This window comes from Sparus aurata, chromosome 3 (assembly GCF_900880675.1).
Source record: "Sparus aurata chromosome 3, fSpaAur1.1, whole genome shotgun sequence".
Taxonomy (NCBI): domain Eukaryota; kingdom Metazoa; phylum Chordata; class Actinopteri; order Spariformes; family Sparidae; genus Sparus; species Sparus aurata.
The window spans coordinates 32,853,810-32,876,837 of record NC_044189.1 but is presented as its reverse complement, the minus strand read 5'-3'; the positions used below and the strand labels follow the sequence as shown (position 1 = coordinate 32,876,837).

At 38.9% G+C, this 23,028-nt stretch overlaps 1 protein-coding gene across 5 annotated transcripts in view; it reads right to left on the bottom strand.

The window, feature by feature from the left end:
• lrrc3b (leucine rich repeat containing 3B) overlaps positions 1-23,028 on the bottom strand; it is a 76,229-nt gene that overhangs the window by 5,756 nt on the left and 47,445 nt on the right. Inside the window, exon 1 of one of the 5 annotated variants that reach the window (XM_030412200.1) lies at positions 88-2,105. The exons of the other annotated variants lie outside the window; for them this stretch is intronic. The gene's annotated coding sequence lies outside the window, so the exon portion shown is untranslated. Of the gene's footprint in view, positions 1-87; positions 2,106-23,028 lie in introns of those variants that run through there. 5 annotated transcript variants of the gene reach the window in all.

The window sequence follows — 23,028 nt, the reverse complement described above, 5'->3', positions numbered from 1 at the left end:
AAATCCAACAGAAAGAAAGGGTGAAGCCATTAGGGACTGAATTTTATCTAGTTTGACATTTTGTTTATTGTTGTGTGTCAATATTACCATATGGGTCCTTCCATTTTGATACTTGTGTTAGCTTCATGTGATAGTTGATAACTTGACAGAAGCACATAGCTCTTTTTTGCCCTGATCCAAATTAGTGATACTTATATGTAAAATACTCATAATTGCTTTGTATTGTCAATGTTTGGACAGAATACAACGTAACACTAAAAAGAACGACTTTGCCCAACTCCTTTTTTTTAATTTTTAACAGCCCTTGGACTGATTGCTATGTAAAGGACCCAAGACATTTTTTTTGAAAACCAAATAAATCCAAAGGATTTGACTCACTTCACATTTAAGGCATTTAAGGAGATGCTTTTGTCCAAAGCAACTTACAGTAATTCAGGAGTAGTTTGGGGTTCAGTATCTTCCCCAAGGAAACTTAGAAATACAGACCAGGGGAATTGAACCAGTAACCCTCCGATAACAAGAGGCTGGCTCTACCCCTGAGCCACAGTCACCTCTTCAGCCCTCCTACAGTGCGTAAAGTGCGCAACCTTTGCTAATCTCCAACATCAACAAACAACCAGCAACACAACACAACACAGATAAGTCAAGTCCCAAGTCAAAGCCAACACGACACGACAGTGAAATATGATGTGATATTTAGCTTGCTCTCAGCTAATGCTAGCTTGCTTGCCAATACAGAGGAATTACTTGGTACCAAAATACTGTCTTGAGTGGATAACATCAGCTAATTCATCCCGACTGCCAGGGCTCATCTGGTTGGTAAATAGGCTAGCTCGCAAATCCATGCCTTCTGATCTGTATATCATTCGTTCAACTGGTATTCACCTGAGAATCCAAGGCACAGAAATTGGACAATTAAATACTGAATCAAATTCGTATTTCTGATTTTATACTCAGCTCAAGAATAACAAAAACTTCAGTATTACTTGATTTGTTCGTATCACATTCACCAACAAATAATGAAATAACGAATATTTTTTTCATTTTCTGAATTCAAATTATCTATATCAAAAAAACGTATCATACACGATCCGTGACCAAGGTACGTTTTAACCTTTTTTTTTTTCTTTTGGTATAAATGGCACATCCAGAAACCAGAAACAGGTAATTTTTTCGTTTTTCTAATTTTGGGCAAAAAACAGAAATCACCAATTCGGCTCCATTTCTTGTATTTTTGTTCACACTGAAAAAACTAATTTACCACTCAATATTTCGTTTCCATTGGTGGGTGGGCCTTCAGCACCCCATTGCCTCTGATTGGCTAGTGTGATCTATCAATTATATTTGTGCTGTGCTCTTCAAAAGACAGTGCAATGTTAACACAAATATATTGTGACAGACAGATAAGACTACGTTATGATCACACACCATACTTCTATTAGCGGCTATGACAGCCTTTAGCCTCATTATAGCTTCATTATGCTCTTACCAAGCAGTGCTGCACATGATTTTGTTTTATGACCTTAAATGACAATTACAATGTTTTTTCATATCAAATGAACAACCTTTCATTTCTATTTGAAATGTTCTGCTTGTGCATGGATTATAAAGTAATGCCAGAGAAAAAGATAAATAAATAAATTAAATTAAGTAATGCAACAGCCTATTGTATTGACTATTAATGTGCAGCTGATAGACCAAAACTCAACATGTCTGTTTTAAAAATGAAAGTACTATAGTACGCTTTCCGAAGGATGCACTGTGAACAGTGATGTCTCCTCTCAATCATTAGAAATATCACTGGCATATTGCATGTGGCAATGGGAAGCACGGCAAAGGTAATTGCAAAAAATTACCAGCAGGTGTCGCAGTATGTGAACCTTTTCATCAATAGGTTTTTTCTCTCAAAAAATAAATAGAAATATGGACATGTTCATAGTCACAACAATCATACAGCATCATATGGAGCAACTGTTGTGCAGTAAAACTTTCTTTGACATCCTATCCAGATACTATCAGTTAGAATCAGGCTCCCACTTGACTGTATGATCACATGGACCAGAGCCGGCCCTGGGCATAGGCAGTTAGGCAAATGCTAGGGGCGCCGTCATCCGCGGGGGGCCCCGAAAACGGGGGGAGAAAATAAAAAAAAAAAAAAAAAAAAAAAATATATATATATATATATATATATATATATATATATATATATATATATATATACACACACACACACACACACACACACACACACACATACAGACCCTTTCCAAAAAATTAGAATATCATGGAAAAGTTTATTTATATCCATAATTCCATTCAAAAAGTTAAACTTTCATAGATTATAGATTCAGGGCCCACAATTTAAACGATTTCAAGTATTCATGTGTTTATTTGTACATAATTTGGGCTTCCATCTCATAAAACCCATGAAAACAGGAATTCAAAAAATTAGAATACTGTGAAGAAATCACCATTTACTTCTCAGTTTTTGCAGAAAAATAAGGAAGAAATTAGGATCACATCAAATCAATCAAAATATGGTACTTTCAAAACGATATGTCAATCTTCAATACTTGGTTGGGAATCCCTTTGCCTTAATCACTGCCTCGATGCGCCATGGCATTGAGGCATTCAGTCTGTGGCATTGCCTTGGAGTTATGGAAGCCCAGATTTCCTTAATGCTTGCTGTCAGCTCTTCTTTGTTTTTGGGTCCTGTGCCCCTCATTTTCCTCTTGATAAAACCCCATAGATTCTCAATGGGGTTTAGGTCCGGCGAGTTGGCTGGCAAGTCAAGCACTGTGATGGCATGGGCATCAAACCAGGTTTTGGTGCTTCTGGCTGTATGGGCAGGGGCCAGGTCCTGCTGGAAGATGAAATCTGCATCTCCATACAGATCCTCAGCAGAAGGAATCATGAAGTCCTCTAAAACATTCTGGTAGACTGTTGCGGTGACCTTGGATTTAAGAAAGCAGAGTTTACCAACACCTGCACCGGACATTGCACCCCAAATCATGACTGACTGTGGATATTTCACACTGGACCTCAAGCAGCTTGGGATCTGTTCCTCACCCGTCTTTCTCCAAACCCTTGGACCTTGATTCCCAAATGAAAGGCACACTTTACTTTCATCCGAAAAGAGGACCTTGGACCAACAGTCCAGTCCTTCTTCTCCTTGGCCCAGTTGAGACGCTTCCTACGTTGGCTCAGGCTCAGAAGTGGCTTGACCCGAGGAACCCGACAGTTGTAGCCCATCTCCCGGATGCGTCTGAATGTGGTGGTTTTTGAAGCTGTGACTCCCGCCTCATTCCACTCTTTCTGGATCTCTGCCAGATTCTTGAATCTTCTCTGTTTGATAATCCACTGAAGCCCACGGTCATCTCTTCTGCTGGTGCATCTTCTCCTGCCACATTTTGCCCTTCCACTAGACTTTCCATTGATATGCTTGGACACAGCACTCTGTGAACAGCCAGCCTCCTTGGCTATGAACTTTTGTGGCTTACCCATCTTATGGAGGGTATCAATGATGGTCTTCTGGCCAGTTGTCAAGTCTGCAGTCTTCCCCATATTGAACCGAACTGAGACAATTGAACCGAAGTGAAGCAATTTAATGACACCTGGGGAAACCTGTGCAGGTGCTTTGAGTTTAGTAGATGATTAGTGTGTGACACTCAGTTTAAAACATTCATGCCCTGCAAAATTTGGGCTGATTTCTTCACAGTATTCTAATTTTTTGAATTCCTGTTTTCGTGGGTTTTATGAGCTGGAAGCCCAAATTATGTAAAAATAAACAAATAAATACTTGAAATTGTTGAAATTGTTTAAATTGAGGGCCCTGAATCTATAATCTATGAAAGTTTTACTTTTTGAATGGAATTATGGAAATAAATAAACTTTTCCATGATATTCAAATTTTTTGGAAAGGGTCTGTATATGTGTGTATCCATGGTCTCATTATGCTTGATTTTTGATGATCTAAGTACTAATAATAACAATCATGGTGTCAAAAAATTAAAAAAGTCTGCAAATCAAGATAAGAAACTGCAGCAACAGTGATTTTTTCAGCAGTATAGAGATATACTCCATGAAAGAACATTATAACATATGATATCGTATAAAATAACATTTAATTATAGTAAAAAAAACGAGTTGCAGTGGGCTACTATTATAAATATGCACCATATATAGTTTTAATTATTATTATTATTATTATTATTAGTAGTAGTAGTACTATTTTTCTGCATATTCTTGACTTTGAATGGGAGCATCTGTAACGCTGCAGTTTCTCGTCGGGCATCAATGAAGTATTTCTGATTCTGATTCATATATTATGAAGTCAGTTATTTAAACTTAAATTCAATGAAACAAGTTGACAGTATGGTAGAAAGATGTCACATTTACATGTCACGATCTGGTTATTATAGACACAGATTAAATATTTAACTGTCATTTATCATCACAGTAACAGTGTTATATACATTAGCAGCTATAAACACTCGTAAAAACATTATAAAAATACATATTGTGGTTTGGTGCGGACCTGTACACTGAACATATAAGGAGTAGTTAATGTTTATAATCATCAGAGAACATTACAGACGTTGTTTTAGGTTCGTATCTGTTCCCTGAATATATCCGTACGTGTGTGAATGTGTAAATGAGAGGCATTAACTTATGGCACTTTGTAGAAGGAGCTTAAGTTAAATAAAGTAAAGTTAACTTCATTGACTTGTATTTGTTCACGGGGCTGAGCTGCCTCCTCCAATATGGCGGCGACGTCGACGTACGGTCCAGCACTCAATGAGGCGTCTATCTATCTATGTCTATGGTGCAACCCACAGCCGGGGAGTTTCAAAACCAGGAAACAGCTGATCACAGCAGTCAGTCCATCACTTCATCCGCGGACGCAAGATGAGCAACTGGACGAGACATAAGTAACTGCAGGCAAAGATGGCGCTGGAGGAGGGGCGTGGTGAAACAAATGGGTGTGGGAAAACCCAGGGACATCACAATTGGGCATGCCAAAACGCGGGTGTGCCAGGCTTTGATTGGTTGTTTGAAACAACATCATGTAGATCCTTTAGCCAATGAAATTCAAACGCGGGACGTTATGCGACATACTCGTCTCTCTCTCGTCTCTCCAGTCCGCTCCAAACCAATAAAGAGAGTCCTAGGCTCTTATACCTAGGTGGCGTTGTCGGTTTTTAATTTAAATTTGACTGATCTTAGACAGGGCCCTGAATTGGCGGTTGGGCCTGGCCACACATACACCTACTAATACTACTGACTGACCGTGGGTGCAAAATCCAGCTGCTGACTCTCCGCTGTCACACAACGGATCCCCCCATGACCAAAGTGTCAGTTGGACTTCAGAAGGGCCAGAATTCAACACTACTAGAACTGCCGTAAACGGTCATTTGGACCGCTGGATTTAAACTCTAAATCTCTAATGTAAATACCCAATTGAGTGAGGAATGCATTCATTGTGTCATGATATTTTAAAAAAAACGAAATAAGTGTACATTTTAATAAGTTTAATTATACATGTATCATTATTCATATCATCGCACATAGGAAACCGTAATTATTGTATATTTACACAAGATTAGATAGAGAGTTAATAGAGAAAACTGATAAATATAATAATATAATATTGATAAATGTGTAATTAAACCTATTAAAATGTACACTGTGAAAGTGTGTTACAGGAGCAGCATGCGGACGCACACACTCACGGTTCGATTCCAACTTATGCCGACCTATCATATAATTAAAAAAAAAATTAATTAATAATTGATGTGGACCGGGTGGTGTCGCTCTCTGTGGCCAGGGGGAGGCTGCACTATGTGCGGGCACACACGTCCAGACGATCCTGCTACAAATCCGAACATGTCGGAGAAACATGATTTTGACCGACTGGTTGTGGTCTTCCAAGCCCGGGGAGGCGGCACCATGCGCGGGCACACACGTCCAGACGATCCCCGCTTGAAATCCGGGGGGTCGAAGTTTTTATCCCGCTTATACCATGGTCGCTTGCCAAAGAAAAGAAATTCGGACCATTAATTTACATTTTCATACGGAAGCCCTAAACGGCCATGCATTCATACATTTTATTTCCTCCGTTTTCCCGTGATAACGAGATAATTTCCTCAGTTTTCCCGAGATAACGAGATTATGTTCTCGAGATCTCGAGATAACGAAACTTTGTTTTCTCGTGATACCGAAATAATTTCCTCAGTTTTCCCGAGATAACGAGATAATAAGGTGTGTGTGTGTGCATGTGTGTGTGTGTGTGAATGAGTCAGTCAGTTAGTGTAGACTGTAAATGACCTTTAATGTGAATTGTTAATAAGAACATCTTGTTTTCATTTAATTAACTGATATTCTTTGAAGCCAGGTTATTATTTCATTAATTATACACTAAATGCGGGACTTTTATTTTGAAAGCGTCTCGCTGTGAACCGAGAACATCTGTGTTCCTGTGAATCATGTGTGTGCGTGTTTGAAGTGTGCCTGCATGATTTTTGCTGAACGTGATGAAATGATTTACTGTGCCCCTGGCTGATAAAGGGTACAAGCTCTTACGGTGTGTCCGAAGGTGTGTTATCTTGGGGAGACAAAGTTTCGTTATCACGAGATCTCGAGAAAATTATCCCGTTATCTCGGGAAAACAGAGGAAATTAACTCGTTATCTCGGGAAAACAAAGTTTCGTTATCACGAGATCTCGAGAAAATTATCCCGTTATCTCGGGAAAACTGAGGAAATTAACTCGTTATCACGGGAAAACGGAGGAAATAAAATATATGAATGCATGGCCGTTTAGGGCTTCCGTATTTTCATGCGTTTTACAATCAAAATATAAAATTTTTCACAAGCCATAATGTAGTTTCCCTGGTAACGCCTGAGGGTTTGACTAATACCTGGAACAATCATTACTCTCCCGTAAGATTCTTATGCAACGGAGACGTTGTTCACTCCTCCAGTAAATAGGACGGATCATAGATACAACTTGGCAACGGGAGATATTCTAGTCCGCTCAGCGATGAGCCAGAAAGCTAACGCTTTGCTAGCAAGATTCAAAGTCAATAACATTGCATACGGTTGACAAACAGTAAATATAATTTGACAGTATGCTAGCTAACACGATTAGCTAACTAACCAGTCATGTCATTGTCCCCAAATCAATAGCAAGATTTTCACGAACAAATGACCGGCCATGTGTAACGTTACTGTGGCCGCAGCCTGAAGCAGAGAGTTGAACAGCGAACGGGATGTGAGATTATTCGCGTATCAGTAAATTTAGAGGGGAAGTGAACTTTCTGCAGCTTGTGTGTTACAGTCCCCACTCTGTGGTGTTCAGAGGATAAGGCACTGAAGGACTGACGGACTGCACTCAGTGTTGGAAATAAAATATTCAGATTTGATACGCCAGCTAGCGCATTGATTTACAGCGGTGAACAGTCAATTTGACTGGAACTACTTAGTAGGTGTCCATATATCAGGGGTTAATGGACACCCTGCAGCCAATCAGAATTGAGTATTCCCCCAGACAATGATATAAGTAAGGGATAATGTATAGAACGGCGGTCATTATCGGGAAAATAAGTCAAATCATTCATCTCTTGCATTTTTCTTATTGTCCTTGCTCATGGTAAACTGATTTTTAACTATTCTTTAACAGAACAGGCTAACCAAAAACGTTATCAAAACAAAATCACTCTTCTTTAGAGGTATGCAAGAAATCAGAAATACAAACGTGACGTGGAATTTGTGGCAAGGCTATGGTTCAGGGCTGGAGGTACTCGACGGGACGAAATACTCTGGCAATGAGACAGGGGAAGACACAGGCTGTGTCTCAATTCAGGGGCACCATCCTTCAAGGACCCATCCTTCACTGCCAGCAAAGGCAGGGTCCTTTAGAGAGACCTGCAGGCAGTATCAGCCTTTGTGAAATGGGACAGTCTACCCTTCGGAGCATTTCCTGGTTGCGCCCCTACCCGTACATCACTATTTCTGCAGCCCAGGTCCGCGAAAGTGACAAGAAGAGTAAAGTTTGACTGTCAGATCTGTCTGAGCTGCAGGAATAGATAGATAGATAGATAGATAGATAGATAGATAGATAGATTTACTTTAATGATCCCAGACTGGGAAATTATTTTGTTACAGCAGTAGTGGGTCCGCAAATAAAACACTTTCCTGTTGAATTCCTGATTTCCTTTTAATCCTCCTCATTCTGCAGGAAGAGGAGAAGCGGCTGTGGTTTATCTCCGGTTGAGAGGACTGTGGAGAGGTAAACCTGTTATTGAACCCACATAATGTTATCAATATTATCATTATTAGCTAGCTAACAGTTTGGGGTCATTAACATACTGATACATTACGTTAATGCTGACATATAAACTGCTGATCGCCACATATGATTTTATTTTGATTTTAAAGGCATTGTATTTAAAATGTTTGGTAATGTTTTTTGTTGTAATTTATTATTATTATTATTATTATTATTATTATGAAATTATAATTCTTGCTTCTTTCTTAAAACATTCTCAGTGACATGGCAGCCGTCGATCGAGTCAGAACTGCAGACCCAGTTGATGGACGATGTGGTGGACAGAGGAGACTGGACCTCCAAACACCCTGAGTATCGACCCAGATGACGTCCCACTGACACCATCCAGCCCAGCAGCACTGCAGGGACTCCTGCTCAGCCTGTTACTGTCCATCATCTGTAACTGTTTTAATATTGTTTTTAATAATAATTGTTTTTGTTAATAGTTAATAATAATCTGTAAATAGTTATATATGCTGTTATTTTGTAAATAGTTGTAAATGTTAAGACCTTAATAATAAAAGAAAACATTCAATCCCTTGTTGTCCCTCAAAAGAAGCACTTGATGCCGTTTGCCGTTATAAATTGTACTTAAGTTGTAAATACTGAATGGAATAGACAACATGTAACAATAGAACAATATCTTATTTCATGGATTATATAAAATGAACAATTATGACCAAATAATTTAAAAAGAACTCATACATTAAGTAAATAACAACAGATATAATGTAAGGATTGTCCTCTGGAGCAGAGAAGAGCCTTTCCATCCTCTCTGCAGCCTCATGTCCTTCTTCATCCTCGAAGCAAGAGAAAAGGTAAACACAAGATCGCATTAACACAGGGATGCGAAGTTTTACAAAAAGTGACATCAGGACTGACAAATCGGCTATTTATAATTTAATATTATATATTATCGCCTTCCATCCAGCCGGCGGAATGTTTCGCCCTATGAACAAACGTTGTTCTGACCTCGGACAGTGATGAAGCTCTCTGTTTGCTCCCTAAAACACAATGAAATGTAAAAGATGTTTGTGTTACGTCAACAGACAAAAGAGTTCTAATACAGCAAAAAAATATAATCAACATAAGGGTAATCATGAACTTAGCTCTTTATTCAATCAACTACACTTTACAGGGATCACAGCATGATCTGAATCTGTTCATCTTGGTCCATTTATGAAGTAAAACAAGTCTATAACATCTCCACAGTCACAATACGATATAAGATATAAGTCAACCTCTGAACGTCTAATGTTTGAAAGTAAAAGGCATCAAGCTGAGCATTACCAACATATTTAACTGATATTTTGAGGTTTTAAGGTCCCTTGAAGTTTAACATATCTGGCGTTTGACGCTCAAATGAGTAAAAAAACGAGTGTAAACCCAATACTTACATTTAAATGTGAGATCTGCGCCACTTGAGGTCGCCATTATTTCTTTCTTTCTTTCTTCTCTTTGGGTGCGCAATGAATCTTGGGTAATTTGTAGCCGCGAAGCGGTGTGTCCTCCAGAAACAGGCAAAAGAATGAGGCATTTTTGGGGAGCATTTGAAGCACACTTTGAATTGGGACAGGCTTTGCGCTGCTTAGTGACGTAATTGCCCTTCAAATACGCACTGCTGCCCCTGAATTGGGACACAGCTACATACTATATACACATCAGGGAAGGGAGCACTGGTGAGAACAGTCAGGGATTAGGGGAGATGTCAGACCAGTGACACAAGAGGAAGAGCAAGTGACCTGAAACGAGAGGAGAGTTACTTTTCAAAATAAAACATGAAATTCACAAGACAGAAAACCCAAGGCAGGACAACCCTCACCGCGGTGTGACACCTTTCTTGTTTATTTGTCCTAAACAGCAAACAGCACGTATCAATGCTTACTTACGTATTGGACTAAATTTTGCATGATTAATTGATATGGATGAATAACAAAATATGAAGCCCTAACCAAGTTGTGTAAACTAACTGATAATGGTTTTTACAATGCCAGCTATGCTAGTAAACAGTTCTAAAAAACAAAAACAAAAACCACAGTTCTAAGAGAATCTAAAATGTGAAGAATGTTAAGTCTGAAAATACATTTGTTCAATTTTGAATAATTTAGGGTATTTTATTGAGGGGACAATTCATGTTTTTCAGAAATTGTCCCCCCCCCCAGGGATCTGCATCCATGCTCCAGTATGACAGGGGATATCACGGGGTTGGATAATTCTGATTAATTTATTTTTACTGAAGCCTATATCTCCAGCTGACCTAAAAACTTTATTCTATTTGTAAAAATACAAAAGAGGCCATTTGAGACATGAGACCAGGTCCAGATCAAAAACCACTATACTCATTAATTTTGGACTACATTGTCTCAGAGTGGCTAAAGACTCTTTAAAATACAGTTTCAGATATGTGACACCCTTATTCTATTTTTGAAAATGTGAAAAAGGGTCATTTCACAGATGTTATTAATGTCTACACCACATCAGACCGGGTACTTGGTCCAAAACAGTTTGACTTGTACCCCTTTTCCACTGGTCATATATCTAGTTGATGCTTCAGGTGAGGACTCTCGCGATGCTTCAAGACGCCACACTAGACAAACAGCTCCGGTGCTCAGACCTTAAATTCCTTTTAAAATCCTCAACAGAGAAACCACAACTCAAAACTCCGCCACAAAACTTTGTTGGAACTGAGTAAGTTTGCAGCGATGTCAGAACCTGCGCAAATAAACCGATCGATGAGAAGTAAAAGCAAGCTTGATGGCTCAGACACGCCAGAATGGGCTCTTCCAACTACAAACGCTCAGTAACAAAGTTGATGAGAAGATTGACAGCGTTGCCGAGGCAATCAAAGCACTGAGCGAGGGCACGCGAGCAATCCATCAGACAATTACGAATGCAGAGGAACGCATATCAACACTGGAAGACACGCTTGAAGCAACCACCAACCAGGCGAAACGAAATGACAAGACAATTCAACAGCTACTTCAAAAAACTGATGACCTTGAAAATAGGTCTCGACGCCATAATTTAAGACTCACCTCAATTTCTGAGGGCCTGGAAGGCAACAGGGTGGTGCCCTTCGTGGGAAACTTGCTCTGCTACATCCTTGACAAGACCGACGCACCTCCAGATGTCGAGCGTGCACACCTGGGAAGGACATCACTTTTCGGTCTTCCAGGACTTCTCAGCTGAGATTCAAATACAGCGCTCCAGCTTCGTGCACATCAAAAAGACGCTACGGAAAGCCGGTCTACAGTACGGCATGATCTACCCGGCAAAGCTGCGCATCACCCTGGGAGACGGGCAGCAGAGCATCTACTCCTCTCCACATGAAGCTGTTGAAGACCTAAAAACCAAGAGACCCAACTACTTCTGAGTGGTATGTTGTTGATTAGCCCTCTCTATGCTATTCCGAATGTTCATTATGAGAACACTAAAATATGGCATAATCTGCTAAAATGCAAGTAAATGCATAAAAAGAAAGAAAACAAACAAACAAAAAAACAGTTACATAGTTTCTTGAATAGGGTTATTTGTTTTCTGTTTCATTCTGACACTATGAACATGATTATTATTTTTTGACTGCTGAATGTGCATTAAGAAACATGTTAAGATATGCATAGAAAAGGGTTTGAGGTATTTTCATTATAGAACTGACACCCCCACTGAAGTAGCGTTATGCCTTATTTTATTCTTTTTTCTTTTGGTTTTTCAAATCCTTACAATGTAGGGCCTGGGCAGGGGCCTATTGTACTAGCCTCATCTGTACTCACCTCTCCCTCGCGGATACAGAGGCACTCGCCTCACTCCCCCCCGTTTTTTTTTTTTTTTCCCTTCCCTATCCCTTGTTGCACAAACTTCATGGCTTACTTTTTTTTGCAATATATAACCACTCCCAAATGGGTTATTTTAAATTTTTGTGGCTTTATTGATAGTACAGCTGAATATATGACAGGAAACAGGGGGAGAGAGAAGGGGACTGAGACACAGTAAAGGGACCCAGGCCAGGAGTCGAACTCGGGTCCGCTGCAGAGCCTCAGCACATGGGACGCACGCTCTACCAAGTGAGCTAAACGGCCCCAAATGGGTTAATTTAAGCATGGTAGGGGATTTTATATGCTAACTCTGCCCACCTCTTTGTATGAACAACACTACTAGTAACATCAGAGTGGTGAGCTGGAATGTCAGTGGTGCCCAAAACCCTGAAAAAAGATATAAAATCATGCACATATAAAATGAACTGCGACATAGCTACGTTACAAGAATCTCACCTGTCTGACGTACAGTCTATGAATATGAAGCAGAAATGGGTAGGACAGATCTTTTCCTCTCCAGGAACAGGTGAATCTCAGGGAGTCTGTATCTTTTTAGCAAAAAATATCCCATTTAAACTAAGCCAGAACATAATAGATAAGAAGGGCAGATATATTATTATAACTGGCTTTCTATACAATGTCAAGTGCACTCTCATTAACGTCTATGCCCCCAATACTACACAGGCAACTTTCATTACATCTCTTGGTTCTATTATCACTAAAGCTGTAGAGGGCCCTATTATCATGTGTGGGGATTTTAACTTGGTACAAGACCCACTGGTAGACCGCTCTACTTCCCCATTGCCCAGAATCTCTGGAGGAGCAATGGAAGAGCTACAATCACTACTGGCAATAACTGACATCTGGCGCCTGATGAACCAAGATATACAAGAACATACTTACTACTCTGGAGAACATAATTCTTATTCAAGAATTGATTACATATTAATGTCCAAGCAGTTTATCCAGAATGTGATTGATGCCCATATACACAGCATCATATTATCTGACCATGCACCTGTCTCTGTCTCCGTTTTCCCATCACCCAGTATGTGTAAAACCAAAAAGCCGAGGCTAAATAATTCTATAGCTGTAGCTATAATAATAGCTACAGCTGTGTCAATTGGCAGCCTCCACAGCTATCTAAAGGGGAAACAAGACAGTCTCTCAATGAGAAGAAAAGAGAACTATTGACTATTTATTCCCAGGAGGGGCAAAGAGGTGCAGACCAGAGTCGAGTCAATGACCTCATGACATTAATGTATGAGCCACAGTATTGTGACATTAATGCAACTCCTTCACCGAGTATGTCAGATTTTAAGAAAGAGTGGCTATTCCTCTTCTTGGAGAAGTATTTACTACAGCACCTCTGCACACTGATAGGAATTGAGATAGAATCAAGTCTACAAGAATCACTTGCTGGAAAGGGGAAAAGAGTGCTTTAATATTTCAGAAGTCAACTTTTGAAATGGAAAAATTAAATGAAGACAGTCCTTTGCAGCCTTGAGAGACAGATGGAAGACATCTATCCTGGACTTGCTGCAATACTAGTCATGATTGCTTACTTTAAAGAAAAGGAAGATGCCCTCTTCCTCTTGGCTGATGTAAATTATTTTGTACTGTATTGCCACAACATCAGTTTTCTCTTTGATTTCTTTCCTTATGAATATGGTACCTGTGATTTCTTATACTGTTTTTGGTTTATTTTGTGCTGCAGGAAACTTCCACCCAGGCAGACACTGAGGCCCATATGTCCCTGGCTAGCACTCCAAGGCTCATCATGCTTGGTAAAATTCCAGCACAAGACAATACACAACACACTATGACTTTAAGGGTTAATTCACCTATAACGCATATTTGTATCAAGTAGGCTACCATGAAGCTTGTGAGTAAAATATCTTTGTCAGGGACTAAAGGCAGCACATGGTGAGTACTTGATACAGATATGCTTTATTGGTGAAGTAACCCTGTAGGGATCACATCTAACTGTGGTGTCATGGTTAGTCTTAAGTCATCACTTAAGTCCTGTTTATGAAAACATGTATGAGAACTAATATCTGAGCTCTCACAAAGATTTGCACATATATTGAGTGCTGCACTCACACAAGCAGTAATGAGTCATTCCACTTCACTGATTTTACAGAAAAAAACATTCCATTGAGTTGCACGACAGTCTGTGGTATGAATGTGATGATCTTAGTAAAATTGAAATTTTACAAATGTCCAGTGTTAAACCAACAATTGCACCAGCTGCTGGGAGATTCCATTCTGGGAGCAAAGAAGTGGATGCTCTCCATTGAGGGCAGAGTTGTCCTCAAACTAAGGGACCATTAAGATTTCACTTCTGCCCTGGCTGTCCTCTTTGTGAGATACTATGTGTTCAACATTGAATATCCAGTGGAGGCAGCCACATCACTGGAATTTCTCCAGAGGTAAACACGTATTTATTGTTGATATTCTTCACTAGGGATGGGAACAAGTATTTGTAATGTAACCATCTACTCGACCAGCAAAATACTACTCAAAATGTTTACTTCACCGCACAGTGGTGATAGTTCGTTTATTTTTGTTTATGTGGGCTGTTGTTTAATTGTTAAAGTGATAGCTCGGATTTTTTGAAGTGGGGTCTTATGAAGTACAGTGGCTTGCAAAAGTATTCACCACCCTTGAACTTCTCCACATTTTGTCACGTTTTGACCACAAATGTAAATGTATTTTATTGGGATTTCTCTGCGATAGACCAACACAAAGTGGTGTTTAATTGTGAAGTGGAAGGAAAATGATACATGGTTTTAATTTTTTTTTACAAATAAAAAACAGAAAAGTGTAGTGTGTAAAAGTATTCACCCCCCTTTACTCTGATACCCTTAAATAAAATCCAGTGCAACCAGTTACCTTCAGAAGTCACCTAATTAGTAAATGGGGTCCACCCAGCACCGCCCCTCCCTACACGCAGAACACACGCAGAAAACCTGTTAGAGTCTGCAAAAGACTTGAGACTGGGACAGAGGTTCACCTTCCAGCAGGACAACAAGCCTAAACATACAGCCAGAGCTACAATGGAAAGTTTTAGATCAAAGCATATTCATGTGTTAGAATGGCCCAGTCAAAGTGCAGACCTAAATCCAATTGAGAATAAAAAAAATTATAATCATGTATAATTTTCCTTCCAATTCACAATTATGCACCACTTTCTGTTGGTCTCTCACATAAAATCCCAATAAAATACCTTTACATTTGTGGTTAAAACATGACAAATGTAGAAAAGTTCAAGGGGGGTGAATACTTTTGCAAGCCACTGTACTTATCGATAGTCAGTGTATTACCAATAGTAGATGCCGGTCAGCGCACTCCCAGTTTGGAGACGTGGACAGCTGCTCCAGCACAGACGCTAAGCTATGTATTGCTGTGAAATGTTGCCAGAAGCAAAGCGAATTTTAACCACCTAAAACAAGGCCCAACTAAATAAATCAATATTGGTTCAAGAGTACGCTAAATAAAGAATATTCTCATCGCTTTACATCGCCGTCAGACAGCCCTTTCCTTTGGTATTACATTTTCTCAACTGTATTGCTCCTGTATCCCTACGTTATTTGACCCCACTTCAAAAAATTCGACCTATCACTTTAAACAGCAAACCTTTATTTTTACTCACCATGCAAAAGATAGAAAAGCAAGAAAGGCTTTTCTTGGTTCTATGAGTAAATATGAGTCTAAATTTCATGCACATATCAGTCTTTTTTGCTCGTCATTTTAAAATGAAAAATCTATTTGAGTACTCAACTAATAAAATACCCCAAATTCCCATCCCTATTCTTCACACAGTCATTAATGTGCTCACTGAAATCTTTTTGGTCCATTTTTTAAAATATTTTGGCATAAGGTCTCTTGATCTTCATCGCTGAACATTGTTGCAGACTAGACGTACTGTAATAAAAACTGTGGATGTAAACTTTAAGTGATAGTTCAGATTCTTACCCATATAGTGGTATTTGCTTGTCGATGAGAGTGAAATACATCCACCAAGTAGGTACAGACAAGAAAACAACACGATTCATGACATGGAAGGAGTTAATGGACCAGACCTGGTGGATGTATTACACCATACAGACCACTACATGGGTAAGAATCCAAACCATCACTTCAACCAAGTGTTTCTTCTTGGCTGGAGTAATGTATGATGTCTTTTGTATTTACAGATTTTTTTGTCAGGATAAATCCAGAGCAGAGTAAGTGCGCTTCCAAGGCACAGGTGAGCAGAAGGAGTGGCAAGATGGTCCAACAAAAGAATGAGTCCCTCAATCCACATGTGGCATCGTTCATCAGGGACTTCATTGAGTATGACTGGCAGAACAACTGATACCAGGGGAGACTGTTAATTAATTTTTACCTTGTATACTTTCCATTACTGTAGAGTTGCAGTTCAGGTTTATTTATAGCCATTATTCACTTTTACACAGAACACAGGGCAGTGGGACTTACTAATGTCCTTTACTCTGTGTGTGTGTGTGTGTGTGTGTGTGTGTGTGTGTGTTATGTACCGTTGCACTATGCTTTTGCCCTTTTATGTAGTGCTGTAAGTAGTAAAAGCATATTGTGGTATTTCTAATGAGTAGCAAGGAGTCAACAAAAATGGTCAAAGCCATCAGTCTTGCCTATACATTTCTACATCAGTTACTTATTTCTCCTTATCCTTCCACTGCAGGGAAGAAGACTCCTGTATCCAGTTCAGGATCAAGAGTACATTTCAGGGTTGAAGAATACAGTTCAGGAAGCAGTAAGAAGCTGTTTAAGCGGTCGACGTTTTGCTGCAGAGAACAGCCCCCTTATTACTCCACACAGATCTGATTTCCTCACATTAATACATGAAACAAACAGAATGTCATATTCCCATTGTGTGCTCTCTGTTTTCTAAATTGTTTTTCACAGGTTCAACTGGCGCTCTTTTTTCCACGGTGTCCCCTGTGAGAAATTTACATAGAATTCCTTTGGTTTATCAAATGTATTGTAAGGACAGGAAGGAGAGAGAGAGATTGTCACACTGCCTGAGGTGTCACATGAGCCACAGAAGGGGGCACATCCCCACAAGGAAAGATACACAAGTTTAGATAAGATGACATTTACTGTCCCCTCTGTTAGATCAAAGGGTCACTGTCCTGGGAAGACAGGACACATCAAAATATCAAAGAGTCCTTTATCTGTAAAGAAGATGTTTTATGACTGTTTGTAAATGAAGGTAACCTCCTCTCTGTTCTGTACTTAAGGGGTAACAATTTAGAGTTTGTCAGAGAATGCTTTTGCCTTCTCTCCACGCTGCGTGTATTAAATGACATCTGATTCATACGCTGAGATCTGAAATTCTTCGGAGATTTAGCACTCTCTACTCAAAGGAGAATTTCCACGACATTTTGGCGACGAGGTGATGGGATGGACGCTTCGCTGACTGCCGCCTGCGCCTGAACTGAAGGAAACTGCCGGCAGGAAAAGTTCCACTCCGACAAACGGAGGATTGGATTCCACCTGAAATTCGGGCGCAGACGTGGACAGCGGACGCTCCACATATAAGTGAGTACAGCGTTTGAATCATTTGCTCAAATCTAAAAGCCTAGGTTTGACTTTCGTAATGTAAATCCTGTGTGGTAGAAAGCAAGTTATAACAGGTCCGCGTTATAGAGGCCTAAATTTCCATGTAAATCCTGAAAAAGAGGTATTGACTGTGTGAGTTTTAAAACGTCCGCGTCCAGAGGCGTCTTTCCATATAAAGCTGTGTGTTTATGGAAAGTTTTGAGGTAAAGGGCTCAATGAGGAGCGCCTTTTTATTTCCCATGTAATACCTGTGTGGTTTTGGGTAGAAAACGAGAAAAAAAAAAAAGAGAGAGAGGAGAAAAACAAAAAACAAAACTGAAACGCAGCGCAAGGCTGTCAGCACTTAACGAGTACAACAGGCGAATTAATTGATTATTATATACCTACGGTGTGAAGAAAATTTCAAGGGATTGTAGATTTTCAGATGCTACTTACTGATGAGTAGATATTAAATAGTGGTCGACCGAAAACCTGATAACAGGTCAAATAAGAATATAATAGAATATAATATAATAATATGATCTTATGTGAGATACTGTAATAATGATATGACGCAGTATACCATTATATGAGGCCCCACTATGATAAAATGGGCGTATGAGTGATATAAATATACGAAATAAGTATAAAGAATAAACTTTGTTGTGACATTCAGTGACGATAGTATACAGATTGTATGCTATAAAAGGGTGCGTTGCTCGGAACGAATGTGTCATACAAACCACCTGGCTGAATAAGTTGCTCAAAGTTAGTGTGTGATTTGATGAGATCCAACCATACACTGTATGGAAAGATCAGTGTGATTGTGAAGTTTTGTGTGAATGATAAGCCCATTGAAAGTTTAAGCAAATCTGTCCCAGTGAGTCACTAAAAAATATGAGGAACAAAATGGGGAAATTAATAAATATATCTGACCCTTTTACAGGCTCTGCTGAATTAAGAGCAGACAAATGGGGAAAATGTGGTTCAGGATTTCAACTTTGGCATTTTATCACCTTTGAGGTTTTCCATTAAAAGGCAAATTAAGCACAGAATGTTTTGAGATGGTGTAGAGTATGTTGAAAGAAAAGGTAAAATGAAAGTAGGGAAGAAACAGATGGACTGATAAATTGTTTTTTCAAAAATCAGTAGCATGATTGAAAGAAATGTGAAAAGAGGGTTTGAGTAAGAAAAAGAAAGAGAGAAAAGAATGTAGGGCTAGAATTTATGAAATGGACCTCCTCCCTGCTGTCTCCACACCTACATCCTTTCAGCGACACCTTCTCCACATGTGGTCAAACACCCCAAGATGACTTCAAGAAAGAAGGGGAGAAACAAATACACCCTGACTTTTCAGCCATCTTCCTATCTCCTAAACAGCGACAAATTAACCCGATTCTCCAAGAAAGACTTTTCTCCAGTAGCAGATTCTGCTGACTGCTGGGTGCGGAGTGAAGATCACAGAAGGATGATGTTTCCCTAATTCCATGCCGAGGCAAACAGGAAAGCAGACTGTCATTGAGATCCAGAAGTGTTTGTATACAGGCCATACCAACTGAATGAAATGAAGGAGGTTGCAGAGGAGGCACCTGACAAAGACTGGAGTTTTGGTCTGCCACAGAATCCTGGACAGAGATTACAGTCTAATAACAAAAAGCAAGAGGAGACGAAGACTGAATCCACATCCATCAATGGGAATGTAACAACACTGGAAGAAAACTGATGATACAAAGGGAAGCTGATGGGAGCCCTGAGTTTAATCGGCAAGAAAGGCGAGATCCAGAAGAATCCTGACCACATGAAGGTGTCTGCTCATTCACCAGGACACAACCAGAGGAGACAGTGGAGGAAGGTTAGAGAATTTGAACAAGCACGTAGACATGAGCACAATTAGACACAAGTACTGATGACACACACACACACACACCCACACACACACACACACACACACACACACAGAAACACTGATTTGACTGATAAAGACTAAAAAAATTGCTTCTAACACTATTAATAGCTTGAGGCTGTAAGCAAGTTAAATTTCTGGGGATAAAAGATGCAAAATTCCCTAAAACTGTTTGAAGTCAGTATTATGTCATTCAGCCTACCATAAATTAAGGTGCCATTGTTGACTTCCTAAATCTCACCATGTACCTCCCCCATCTTGCCTGAAAGGAAAACAAATGGGGGGTGGAGATCATTAAAACACCTTTGGGTCATAAATGAAGCTGGTCAGCATCCAGCAGATGTTTTCTAACACTAATGTTAAACATTCTATCAGATTGGGTTTTTCAGTTATCGATTTAATAAATGCATATTCTAGCATTCCTGTTCATCCTGACTCACAGTTCTGGGTTGCTTTCACTATCAATGGTAAAATGTTATACTTGGATGCAGATGCCATAGGGTTTTCTTCTCCAATTTTCACTTTGGATTGCAGTAGAGCTGAAACTTATCATTAGCGGCCATTGTGTGTTAATACACTTGTTCAGTAGTTGACAATGTTTGTGCATATGTTTTCCTATGCAGGAGCATTGTCAAACTGAGACAGTGTTTTCCAATTTTTAGTTTTCTGGCAGAAAATGATCCAAAATTTTTGTTGCAAATTCTCTGTTAAAATGAAATGCGTTATTTTACTCCGGAAGCTCGTGAATTGGGTACCGACTACATCCACAATCTTGGCTGTTTCTAAATATCTGCGAATGAAAATAATAAAAACAAAAAATGATTGCCTTATTGAATTTAGCAGGCTATTGTTGTCCATGGATTTGATAAAATTGTGGAGATCTCCCAACCCCTATATAATCACATATGGGGGTAGACATTTGGCCATGACTGACTTTTTGACTTGGACTCCTGACGCAGAGAAAGATTTTACTGACTTAAAACAAGCTTTATCGAGTTCCCTCTGCCGACAACTACCAGACACTCTCAAATTTTTTAAATCTTTTTGTTTTTCTGAATGTAATGAGTTTTTGTGAAAGAAAATTCTAACTCAGTCACATGGTGAATACCAACCTGTGGGATACTATTCAAAAAGAATGTCCACAACACAGTGAGATATGGGTTGCATACCACAAGGCTGTAGCAGCTGCTACTGAAGCAGTGCTGGCCACAATTGATATTTTTGTTATGTGCCATCTTTAATGTACGTGCCCCACATGCTGTAACTTCCTTTATTTACAGGAAAACCGCCTACCTTAACCCAGCTAAACTGCTACACTAGCAAAGTGTGTTTCTGACAATGACTCACGCAACTTTATAAAAAAGTTCTGTCTTTTAACCCATAAATTTTGGTCCTGACAGCTCAAGATGGAGAATTACACCCCTGTCTGAAAGTGGTCGTCACGGTGTCAAAACCAACAGATGCACTCTGTGACACTTCCCTCATTAACCTTAACTCTGTTTTTTCTTTGTAGATGATTCTGCTGTGAGAAATCCAACAGATGGATCCCCTTGTGTGTCATATGAAATATGTACTAACTATGATATAGTTTGAACGTACTCATATTCTAAATAACCTGTCTGCTCTGGCAGCTGTTTTTTCTTTTCCATTTTTAGGACCGGGAATAATATCACTGTACATACTGACTCTCAGTATGCATTTAATATGTCATGATTTCACACATTATAGGAAATCAAAATTTCTTACTTCTACAGGAACATCTAATGCTCCTAGAAGTCAAAATCATTAACCTTTTGTCTGCATTACTTCTACCTATGCAAATATAAAGCTCATACAAGTGCTAATGACCCAGTGTCACTGGGAAATGAAGCTGCTAAGACAGCTCATCAGAATCTAAATCAGAATACTGTATTTAAAAAAATAAATAAATAAATAAATAAATAAATAAATAAAGGTTGTTGTTTTCAGATACTCCGTGTAAAGTAAAATATAAATACAGCATGAGTGGAAACAAGTGCTAAGATAAGGGGTGAATAAAACAGTAAAATACACTATAAAATGAAATTAGATAAAATATACAATAAAATAGTATGGTAATAAAGTAGACAATCTGATTATATATACAATATACAATGAAATGGTTAGCGTTTATAAATAAAAATGAGAATAAGTAATTAACATTTGTTTGTCTGTTTCTATAAATAACCATATGAGTCCAATCATCAAGGCAAGGAGTGGTACAGTTTTAATGACCACAGGCAAGCATGACTTCCTGCTACTTTTTCACCTGTATACCCCACTCTACAAATGCTTTTATCTGTCTTTTAATAAAGTCTATCTGCTTCAAACAGGAGCTGATGATGTAGTAAAAATTCTATGGAAGTAGGAAAAAAGTTTATTGAACTCCCATCTGAACTCTGGGTTGGTGTAAATGGCCTCCCAGTACTGCCAAAAGCCATACTTCCTTCTTTGCAAAGTTTGACACATGGTCTTGACCATGTATCAAAAGGGAGGATGTAGAATATTGTAAGTAGATTATGGCATACGCCAGGATTTTTTTCAACTTTTTGTTAAACACTTTGTTAAAAAATTGTGTGATTTGTTAAATTTAAAATGTCGGCAGAGGCATAGCCTCTGTCATCCCATCCTGAACATTAAGATCTTTTTTGAGCATTAAATAATGGATTTTATTCAACTCACTCCATGTAGTAGGTATAAATATTATTACATTATTGTGAAAACATTTTGTCAAAAGGGATTGAATGATTTCCACGTAAATATGTAACAGCGATCTAAATCGCTAAATAATTGCTGAGGGAAATAATTGCCTGTAGATTTCTCCCCTAAATAAATAAATAAATAAGTGAATAAGAAATAAACAATTAATAATGAGTCACACTTACAAATAATTATTATTAATAATAATAATAATAATAATAATAATAATAATAATAATAATGAGTAAAAATACAAAATAATACATAAAAGTAAATAATTTTTTTTATTCAAAACATCTCAAAAAACCTGCACATAAACCTAAAAATCACATTGTGTTAGCTAGTGGAGGTGCAGTGGCACACGCTAACCAGACCTTAAAAACAAAATTGACTAAATTGATAGCAGAAACAGATATGTCACATAAGATGACTAGACTGTCTCCTTACGAGATAATCACTGGCTGTCCTTTGAAAATAATTAACACCCCGTTTCCTCAAAACAGGTTAACCCTCACCAAATTGGATGCTGATAGTTTTAAGATAGTGTTGTGCATTTAACCATGTTTTTTGAAGATAATCTTCTATAGGTGAAAGCAGTCCTTCTGGAGCCTACTATGGTGCAAACTCCACAATAACCAGCCTGAAGACTGGACAGTGTTAAAAGAACCTGAGGAGGAAGCACTGGAGTCAACCACGGTGGACAG